Source organism: Fukomys damarensis, unplaced genomic scaffold (genome assembly GCF_012274545.1).
Source record: "Fukomys damarensis isolate Sample0158 unplaced genomic scaffold, DMR_v1.0_HiC HiC_scaffold_17, whole genome shotgun sequence".
NCBI classification, from domain to species: Eukaryota; Metazoa; Chordata; class Mammalia; order Rodentia; family Bathyergidae; genus Fukomys; species Fukomys damarensis.
In genome coordinates, this window is record NW_022900929.1 from 32,202,891 (window position 1) to 32,214,237 (window position 11,347).

Genomic DNA, 11,347 nt, shown 5'->3' on the forward strand with positions numbered 1-11,347 from the left:
ACTTAGGAAAGTCAAGATAATAGTTACCTCTGGAAGAACAAAGGAAATTTGACCAGACAGTTGCTGGTTGTTAATTGTACTGAGCTGAATGATAGTTATATGGATGTTTGCCTTGTGATAACCCATTATTATTTGATTTCTCAGTGATGGCCATTCTTACAGGATCTCAGTGCTGTATTAATTTGCATTTCTCCAATGGCCAGTAACATATTTCTTTACGTATTTATTAGGAAGTTTTACTTCTGTGAAATGTCTATTAATTTCAGTTGCCCATTTTTTGATCAGGTCTTTTATTGGGGGTTCCAATTTTTTAGTTTTTTAAAAATTAATTTTATTGGTGCATTTTAGATATAAAATATAATAACATTTGTCATTGTAAATTTGTACCTTTATGTAATCTATCTTGTTTCTTAATTTTTCCCCATTCCTCTGCCCTCCCATTAACCCCTCCATCCCTCCCTTTTTACAAAGACATTGTTTGCATATTTTCATTTTCTCATATTAATTCCTTTACCTTCTTTCCTCTCCCATACTCATCCCACTTCCCCTTCCCCTTTGCCCCTTTTCTTCCTATTTCATGTTGTCTATTATACCTTTTTAGTCCTTATTTACACTTTCCATTTCTCACACTAGATAAACTATTCACTATTTACACCTGTGTCCTATTTATTTCACTTGAGTATTGCCTCAATGTGCATCCTTTAGCTATAAATATCTCTAGTTTCTCATTCTTTATAGCCAAGCAGTACTTTATTTTATTTAAAAACACACACTCACTCATTTTCTTTGTCTAGTCTTCAGTTGATGGGCAATTGGGCTGTTTCCAAGTTTTAGCTGTTACAAACTGTGCCACTATAAACATGGGTGCATATATATCAGTGTGGTAGGATTCTTTTAATTCTTTTGGGGAGATACCCAGCAGGGGCATAGCTGGGTCAAAGGATGGGACTTCCAATCCTAGTTCTCTGAGGTATCTCCACACTGATTTCCACAGTGGTTGCACCAGTTTACACTCCCACCACCAGAGGAACAAGGTTTCTTTCTCCCCACAGCCCCACTAACATTTGTTATTGGTTGATTTCATAACAGCCATTCTTTCTGGGGCAAGGTGGAATCTCAGTGTTGTTTTCATCTGCATCTCTCAAATGACCAGTGATGTGGAACATTTTTTCATATGTTTATTTGCTATTTCTACTTCTTTTTTTGTTTTCTTTTGTTTTTGGCACCGGGGATTGAACTCAGGTCCTTGCGCTTGCAAGGCAGGCCACCGAACCGCTGAGCTAAATCCCTGGCCCTGCTATTTCTACTTCTTTGTCTAAGAAATGTGTTTTTTTCAGATGCCCATTTTTGGTTTGGGTCTTTAAATTTGCGAGGTCTGATTTTTTTAAAGTTTTTATATATTCTAGATAGTAGACCTTTGTCTGAGAAACAGCTGGTAAAATTTTTTTTCCACATTGTGGGTTGTCTCTTCACACAGTTGGTTGTTTCTCTTTCTGTGTAGAAGCTTTTTAATAAGAGATCCCACTTGTTGATTATTTGTGCTAGTTCATATGCAATTGAGGTTTTGTTCATGAAATATTTTTCAAAACCAATGCCTTCAAGAGTTCTACCTAACCTCTCTTCCAGCCAGTTTAGTGTTTCTGTTTTAATATTTAGATTTTCAATTCATTTGATTTTAGTTTAGTGCATGGTGAGAGATACAGGTCTAGTTTTAATCTTTGGCAAGTTGAAACCCAGTTTTTTCAGCATCACTTATTAAAGAGGATATCTTTCCTCCAATGAGGGTGTTTGGCTCCTTTCTAGAGGATGAGGTGGCTGAGTGTGTCTGAATACTCCAGTAGTCCTGGGGTCTGTTTCTTTGCCATGCTGTTTTTATCACAGCAGTTTTGTAATATAGTTTCAAGTTGGGGATTGTGATACCCCTGCCAAGTCTCTGTTGCCTAGAATTGTTTTTGCTATTCTAGGTCTCTTCTTGATACAAATGAATTTTTGGATTATTTTCTAAAGGTCTATGAAGTATGCTGCTTCATATAATGTATTACACTTATTGATTTTCATATGTTGAACCATCCCTGCATCCCTGAGATGAATCACACTTGTTCAGGGTGTATGATCTTCTTGATGATCTGCATTCTATTTGCCAGTATCTTATTAAGGATTTTTACATCTATATTTATTAGTGAGATTGACCTATAGTTCTCTTTTTCAGATGGGTCTTTCTCTGCTTTTTGGATCAAGGTGATGCTTGCTTCCAGGAATGAATTTGGGAGTATTGCATCCATTTCATTAAAGAGTTTAAACAGTAGTGGCAGTTGTTCCTCTCTAAATGTCTCATAGAGTTCAGCAGTGAAACCATCAGGGCCTGGGCTTTTCTTAGTTGGTAAGTTTTTAATTACCTTTTCAATTTCATTGATTGATATTAGGTTGTTTAGAATGTCTAGGTCTTCTTTGTTCAAATTTGGTAATTCATACGTATCTACAAGTCTGTCCATATCTTCTGTTTTCCATCTTATTGAAGTATAGGTTTTCAAAGTAGGTGTTGATGATCCTCTGGATTTCTGCTGGGTTCATTTTAATTGTACCCTTTTCATTCCTGATTGTATGGATTTGGGCCTTTTCTTTCCTTTTTTTTTTTTTTTTTTTTGTTAAGGTTGGCTAAAGGTTTGTCAATTTTGTCTATTCTTTTGAAGAACCAACACTTTGCTTCATTGATTTTTTTGTATCATTCTCTTAGTCTCCACTGCATTGATCTCTGCTCTGATCTTCATTATTTTTTCCCTGTATGAGCTTTGGGTTTGTCCTGCTCTTCTTTTTCTAGAAGCTTGAGATTCAGTATCACATTATGTTGATTGAGCTTGCTCTGTTTTCCTAATGTGAGTATTCACTGTTACTAATTTCCCTCATAAGACTGCTTTCATTCCATACCATAAATTCCAATACATCGTATTAGCATTGTCATTTAATTGTAGAAACTGTCTGATTTCTTCTTTAATTTCCTTTGTGACCCACTAATTGTTCAAAAGTGTGTTGTTTAGTTTCCATGTGTTTATGAAATTCTTGTGGTTTCTTTTGCTATTGATCTCCAACTTCATTGCACTATGGTCTGATAATATACAGGGGACAACTTCAATTCCTTTGCACTTACTTAAATGCATTCTATGAGAAAGTATGTGGTCTATTTTGGAGAAAAAGTCATGTGCAGCTGAAAAGAATGTGTATTCTGATTTTGTGGGATGGAACACTCTGTAAACATCTGTTTAGTTCATTTGTTCAAGAGTTTAATTGAGTTCTAGTGTTTATTATTTTTTGTCTAGTTCATCTATTTTTGACAGTGAGGTATTGAGGTCCTCCACCACTACTTTTTTAGTGTTTCTATGATTTTTCATGTCTCTTAGTATTTGATTTGGGCAAACAAGTTTTTGGTGCATATATATTTATGATTGTCATCTTTTCCTCTTGGATTGTTTTCTTTACAAAGATGTAGTGTCCTTCTTTGTCTCTCTTAATCAGTGTTGGTTTGAAATTCACTTGATCTGCAAAGAGAATAGCTTCTCCTACTTTTTGGGGATTCCTGACACATGGAGTATTGTTTTCCACCCTTTAAGTTTCAGTCTATGAGTTTCGTTTTGAATTAAGTGTGTTTCTCATATGCAGCATATTATTGGGTCTTGCTTCTTGACCCATTCTGCCAGTCTATTTCTTTTGATTGGAATATTGAGACCATTAATCTTGATGGTTATAAGTCATACATATTGACTTATCCTTGTCATGACATTTTCTTTTTGTTGGACACCCCCACCCCCGGCATTTAATTTTTTGTTGTGCCTGATGCATTCCTTTTCCTGGGTTTTCTGGTATTGTGGTCCTCATTGTATTTTTCTAGGATATTGTTTTAAATTTTTTGGAGTTCTGGTTTGGTATTCACAAAGTTCCTAAGGTGCTCTTTGTCATGAAAATATCTTATTTTTCCATCAACTTTGAAAGATAGTTTTGCAGGGTACATCAATCTTGGTTGGAGGTTGTTTTCCTTTGGGCCTTAAAATATGTCACTCCAAGCTCTTCTTGCCTTGAGGGTTTGTATTTAAAAGTCTGCTGTGATTCTGATGGGCTTTCCTTTGTGGTTGGATTTCTGGAATCTGAAGTATTATATGTCTATGTGTATTTTTTTTTTTTTTTTTTTTTTTTTTGTCATGGCTAGTTGAAGTCCTAAAAGCCTCACTTATCTGTATGTCAAGTTCTTTTCCTCTACTTGGGAAGTTTTCTGCCATTACTTGTGTGAACAGTTTTTTTTTTTAATGTCGTCTGTGCTCCTTTCTGTTTGTTCATTGACTCAGATCAGTCTCATGTTATTCTTTGAATCGTCTAGCAGCTGCTGGATTGATTTCTCATGGTCTCTTATTGATTTTAAGAAGTTTTTCTTTTCCTGGTCATTATTGCAATCCTATCTTCTCTATCTGAAATTCTGTCCTCCCATTGGCTCATTCTGCTGCATAAACTTTCAATGGAGTTTTAGTCTCCTGGGAATCTGTTTGCCTCTTTTTTATGGATTCTATTTGTATCTTATGTTGGGATTCCATCATATTCCTCAGGTCCTGTATTTTTTATCTGTATCTGCTCTAGAATCATTCATTCATTTATTAGATTTTTTCTAGATTTATTAATCATGTCTTGCACTATGGGCACAATCTCTGCTGTTATCTGAGAAATTATTTCTGATTTCATTTTTTTTCAGGTCCTTTTTCATTGTCAGCTCAGGGAGTCCAGATAATTGAGCATCAGATTGCTGCATCTCGTTGCCCTTTGGGTTGCCATAGGTGATCTGGAAGAATAGTTTTGAGACTTATTTGCATGCCTTCTCATTTCAACAGATTCAGCCTGCTGTGCCTTTGTTAAGGCAACTTTTTGCTCACTCAGTTCTCTTTAATTCTCAGCAAGCCACTGAGTGGTCTTTACCCTGCTGCTCACCAGTGCACCAATCCTGGGTTAACATGGCGGCCTCTAGATCCCTAAACTGACCTGTTATCTGGGCAGGCTTCTGGCTGGGGACTGAGCACACTTGGGATGATTTCTAGGTGTGCCTCTGGCTAGGGTCTGCCCCCCTATGTAACTGGTGTAGCCCGCAGTTCCTGGTGTCTGAGTAGGCTCCTGGCTAGGATCTCCATACACCTACCGATGGCACTGTGACAGGCCTCTGACTGATGTTTGTGTGCCCAAGCCACTGGGTTCAAGGCAGGGCCCTGGCTGGATCTGCCTGCAGCTGTGCCACTCTTGAGTTTTCAAATATATGCTAGATATTAATTCTTTGTCTGAGGAATAGCTGGAAAAATTTTTCCCATTCTGTTGGTTGGTTGTTTTGCTGTGCAAAAGTTTAAAAACTTATTTTCATTAATTCAACAAGCATTTATTGAATGCCTACTATGTGCCAGGCACTGTCATCAGGCATTGGGAATAGATACAGCAGTGAAGACAGACAACGTACCTGCTCTCATGGAGCTTACGTTCTAGTGTACACTCTAGCTTACATTTCAGTAGTAAGTAACATCATACTACCAAAATTAATAAGAGCACCAGAATGAAACAGACCTTATTACCTAAACTGTTAAAAACTAATCTATGTAACATTCAAAATTTTATGACTCATATAAAATAACTTTTTACATGCTGTTAAAACAGATTTTAGCTATCAATTAACTCAACTTTCATAGAATATTCTACAAGGTGGGAGAGAAGAACATAGCCCACTTTTACATGCAAATAACCTTTGACACTTCTGGTCAAGCCAGTAATTACCAAATGACCCATTTTTTTTTAATGCACATTTTTGCTGGCCAGTTGCTACTAGTATTCAAATCAAAGTACTTTGTAATTCCTCAATATACACTTTATACATGTTATGGCCAATAACTAGAGGAAACTTACTCAATGTTTTAGCCTACTTCAAATCAGAGAACCATTTAGAACTTCAGATTATATGAAATGCTAGCTCTAATTTTTAAATAGGTTAACTTCCTGACCAAATAACAAGTCATTTTTTGTTTGTTTGTTTTTTGAGATAGGGTCTCACTATGTAGTTGAGACTGACCTAGAACTCACTTTGTAGCCCAGGCTGGTCTTGAACTCACAGTGATCCTCCTGCCTCAACTTCCCAAGTGCTGGGATTACAGGCATGTGCCACCACGCCTGGCTTTAACAAGTCATTTTTTGTTTGTTTGTTTTTTGAGATAGGGTCTCACTATGTAGTTGAGACTGACCTAGAACTCACTTTGTAGCCCAGGCTGGTCTTGAACTCACAGTGATCCTCCTGCCTCAACTTCCCAAGTGCTGGGATTACAGGCATGTGCCACCACGCCTGGCTTTAACAAGTCATTTTTCAATAATAAAAGACAAAACAAAAATTCTTTAAGCATAATTTTTAAGTATAGTTCAGTAGGAAAGAATCTGAGGGTTTTGTTTAAAAGTCAGAAATAATTTGATATTTAGATTACTTAATAGTGGTCTAAAAGTTATTATAATTTCAATGAGTTCTTTTACTTCTGTTTTTGTTTTTGTTTGTTTTTTGAGACAGGGTCTCATTATGTAGTTGAAACTGACCTAGAACTCACTATGTAGTCCAGGCTGCTCTCGAACTTACAGTGATCCTCCTGCCTCATCCTCCCAATTGCTGGGGTTACCTAGAATCCAACTCCACAATGAGAGGTGAGCAACCCCAAACCTAGTAACGTTTAGTCAGCAAACTACTTTTTAGAAACAAGCTACCTAATAACACTTTGGAATTTATTCTTTGATTTCAGGGGACACGAACTCAGCACATGTGACATCTAGCAGATTGGGAGTTATATTTCTCCTATATCACTGTTATTTTAGAGTGAGCTCTTGTCCTAGGCCTAACAGACTAAATCAACTCATGGTAGGTGCCACATTTAAGGTGGACCTTAAAATGGCAAGTTTTCCTAGGCAGGTGGGGAGCTAGAATCCTCGCACTCTAGTAGGCTGAGGCAGGAAGATGGCAAGGGCAAGCCCAGCCTGGGTAACTTAGTGACTTAGTGAGATCACATCTCAAAAAATAAAAAGGGCTGGGTGTGGTGGCGCATGCCTGTAATCCTTGGGAGGCTGAGGCAGGAGGATCGCTGTGAGTTCGAGACCAGCCTGTGCTACACAGTGAGTTCCAGGTCAGTCTCAACTACAAAGTGAGACCCTGTCTCAAAAAAACTAAAAAAATTTAAAAATTTAAAATAAATAAATAAAAAGAGCTGGAGAAATAAGTCAATACAAAGGACTTGGGTTCAATCCTCAATACTGCTCCCTCCAAAATGTTTTCCAAAACATCAAAGATCCAAAGTAACCCATCAAAAGGAGCTGGCATGATGCAGATCTCTGCTTTAATCCATAACTGTTCCTTGTTTGATTCTTTACCCTTTTCTTCAACTCTTTTCTTTTGCTCTACCCATCAAAGCGTAACCGAGAGGGTAAAATTAACCTTGAGAAATGAGCACGTTTTCTTTTAAAGATAGGCTACGTCTGCAAACTTCCTCATACTGAAAGAAAAGCGCACTCCCTTGGTCCACAGCTCAGAAAAATGGACAGAACGGTAATGGCTCGCTCTTTCAGGAGACTGAGGGTCTGCCTGAAAGGAATATGCAGATCCCAGCCTCAGGAGGGCTCCTTGGTTTCATTTTCCACAAGGTGTGGGCAGGGGGAAATTTCTTTATCTGTTGGCCCACTGTATCCCTTTCCTGTCTTCCTCACAGTATACCTGGGCCGGGTGAGACAAAAATTTAAGCTAAAGCCCTCCTTGTTTCTTTGGAACTAGCTTCGAATAAACAGTTTTTCCTTTCTATGACGCCTCTCCTATTTCTCCTCAGGGAGCAACAGGTAGTAGGACCTGAGCATCCAGTTACAAAAGCGCCTTTTCTATTTCATAGAGAAAATGCTGCCTGATTCATAGATCGTTAATAAAAGCCAATTAGCGGTCTGGGATTTAGCTCAGTGGTGCCGCGCCGCCTGCCTGGCAAGCTCAAAATCCCGAATTCGATCCCTGGTACCAAAAGGAAAAAAAAAAAAAAAGCCAATTAGGCAGTTCGATTGCTAGGTAGCCCCAGAATGGAGAGGGGAACCCAGAGAGCCCCGAGTCTCAACAGCTGCCTCCGCCCCCGCCCTCAGCACTGCGGGCACCAAGTAGTGGCAGGAAGCCGAGGCCCAGGCGTCCCGTGGGGACAAAAAGGTCATCATCGCAATGAAGGTTTTTGGGAACAGTGAAACAGTTCCATGTAAGAAATGGACGTGGTTTCCTCAACAGGAATGTATTTGTAGGCCAGACTGTCATAAAGAAGAAAAACCCCAGGGCCCCCGACGTAGCTTAGTGGTTCCCCCGCTTGCCTTGCAAGCACAAGGTCTGAAGTTCAATCCCCGGTACAGAAAAAAAAAAGGAGGAAGAGGAGGAAGACCCCAGGAAATCCCTCTGCAGTGCAGGAGACGGAGAGACTGGAGTTGGATGCTGTTGAAGGAAAAAAGGGCGTGGAGCAGCAAATGTCACAGGCCCTGGTGCAGTTCCAGTTCAAGGCCGGCCACAGCTAAGCAGCAGAACCATGACAGACGCTGTCCATGGCCCAGGGATGCTACAGGCAATCACCAGCACAATTACCAGGGCAGAGAGTGAGGGGAAGGATGAGGGGCCAGAGAGCTCCTGAGGGTCGGGCCCAACGACGCAGTGTGCAGGAAGAAGTGATGGGGTGCTGACCACCAGGGTGCCGGAGGACAGGGTGGACAAGTGAGACAGAACATGTCCCCAGGTTACAGATCCCGATTCCGCAGGCGCCCTCCTCGCCAAATGCAGCCTGCGGAGAATGGCCACGAAGAGGCTCGGATCCAAAGTCAGCAGCCACCTCAACGTGGGTACCGGTGCAACTTCACTTCAATTACCGACGAAGATGCCCAGAGAATCCCAAACCAAGAGAGGGCAAAGAGACTAAAGCAGCGATCCACCTGCCCAGAAGGCCTCACTGCCCAGGCTGAGCAGGCGGGGCTGAGTAAACCCCGGCTTAACAACATCTCTACTATGATGCGGTTTAGTCCTCCAGCAAGAAGAAACAAATACAAAATTCCAGCAATAGCAAATGAACAAGACATTGGGAACATTTGTCCATTGACCAGATAACTAGAACTATCTGCATTATCTATGTAGCATGGAGTTTTCATTATTTTTACTTGAAGAAATCTCTTTTTGATAATGACAAATGTGTTTTTTTCTAAGGTCTAGTTTTCCTCAATACACCTTTAAAGGTTTTAAAATTGTTTCATATCTGGTCAAGTTGAGATTTTTAAGAACTTCATTTTATTATGGTGATACAAAAATACATTTTATTATCAAGCTTTTTGAGAATATTACAAAAAGTTACATGTGATAAAAATATAAAAATGTACTGAACAGTGTCATTATAGATGACTTAGTACATTATCAAATGTTCCTAGCAAACAATTATTTCTTATACAAACACAATTTGACTTCAAGACATTTTGTTATCTGGAGTAATTACTCAACTCCAAATTATCTGACAGTGCCTTTACAAAAATTTTTTTAAAATTCTTAGGCATTCAACAAAAAGAGTGCAACTAATTTCATGGCTTGTAAAGTTTAATTATGTGTTTAGCAAATGAACATAATTCCAGTTAATCTTCACCATATGCAGTAAAACTACATTTTTGTGCATGTTGATACAAAGACTTACTCTTGGAGAAATTTGGGCGAGTCATCACAAGAAAAATCCATTTATAAAAAGGATTCTCAAAATTAATTTGGTTACATCTTTGCAGCTGCTATGTGAGGGCAAATTACTGAAATATGTGCAGTGTCTCCTAGAGATACAGATACATAATGTAGCATAATGGCCATGAGAGTTCATACTAACGGTGAACCTGGGCAAATACTCTCCTGTGCCTCAATTTCCTTATCTCTAAGATTCACAGTGTACTTCCAATGTGACTACTGTGAGGATAAATTAAAACACATTAAAGAACAGAGACATTGGGCAATATATTATTCTCTTAAGGATATTTGTTAGTCCTAGATGAACAGCTTCAAAGATCTCTGAAGGACTTCTTAGTCTGTTCATACATAAGAGCATACTTTTGCTTTGCTCTCCCAAATTCAGTGGACAAATTAACACTTTTATACTTTTACTACTATTAAATATATTCATGCATATCTCATCTCTATGGCCACACTTTGAGGAAGGTAGAGGCAAGAATTATGATCTTTAGACCAGGGATTTAGCTCAGTGGTGCCATGCCTGCCTCACAAGCGCCAGGTCCTGAATTCAATCCCCAGTACCAAAGGGGGAAAAAAAAAAGAATTATGATCTTCATTTCATAGACCAAGGAATTAAAGACTCACATTTGCTCAGGCCAACAGAGCTAATAAACAGTGGAGCCAAAATACTTGAATCCAGATTTTCTGACACTAAACTTTTTTTCTTTTAGAGTGGAGTAGGAAAAAACAAAAACAAACAGGTTCATACTGATTACTCTGGAATAAACAAATAATATTTCTTATAAGTAGATGGTCCTAGATCTTAAATTTTCTCAGGGGAAAACAAATTGAGCATTCCTAATGTGAAAATCTGAAAGCACTAGCACTTTCAAAAAAGTTTTGGATTTTAGAGCATTTCAGAGTTACAGATATATGTAAATATTCCAATATCTGAAAAACACTGAAATCTGTAACACTTCTGGTCCCAAGCATTTCCGATAAGGGATATTCAACCTGTAGTAAATATTTTTAAAATAGTTTGGTGCTGGAGCTGATATGTAAAAAGTTCTTAACCACTATTTAACTTGTTATATTGATAATATAGTTCAACTCTTACAAGCTGTTTCATATGTAGCTCTAAGCCACTCCCCCAAACTGCTTAAAATTAAATAATTTTAAAACATTGTAAAGATACTGTAAAGCCCTCCAATAGGCTAAGGGGAAAAAAGAGAACACTTTTCTATGGAGTGAGAGCAGAATGAGCTGACCCTTCATAGGCCTTCCTTTTAATATATAAATTTTGACGTCAAATTATTAACTCTAGGTAAAAATAAACTATGTAATTGAAGTTCAGATAGGTACCCATCAGGGTACAGTGTGGCATCCGGATAGTGTTCAAGTGTGAACATGAATGTTCAGCACAGCTGAGCTATGAGAAGCTCAAACAACCATTCAGTACTTAGGAGCAGGTTCTACAGTACTCTGTGTTTTGTAATGGCAATCGTCTGCTGAGGTTGCAACATACTCATAAAAGGTGATAATTTTTTTACACTATAAAGAACATATTAAGAGTTGCAGTTCCAAAAAAAAAAAAAAAAAAAA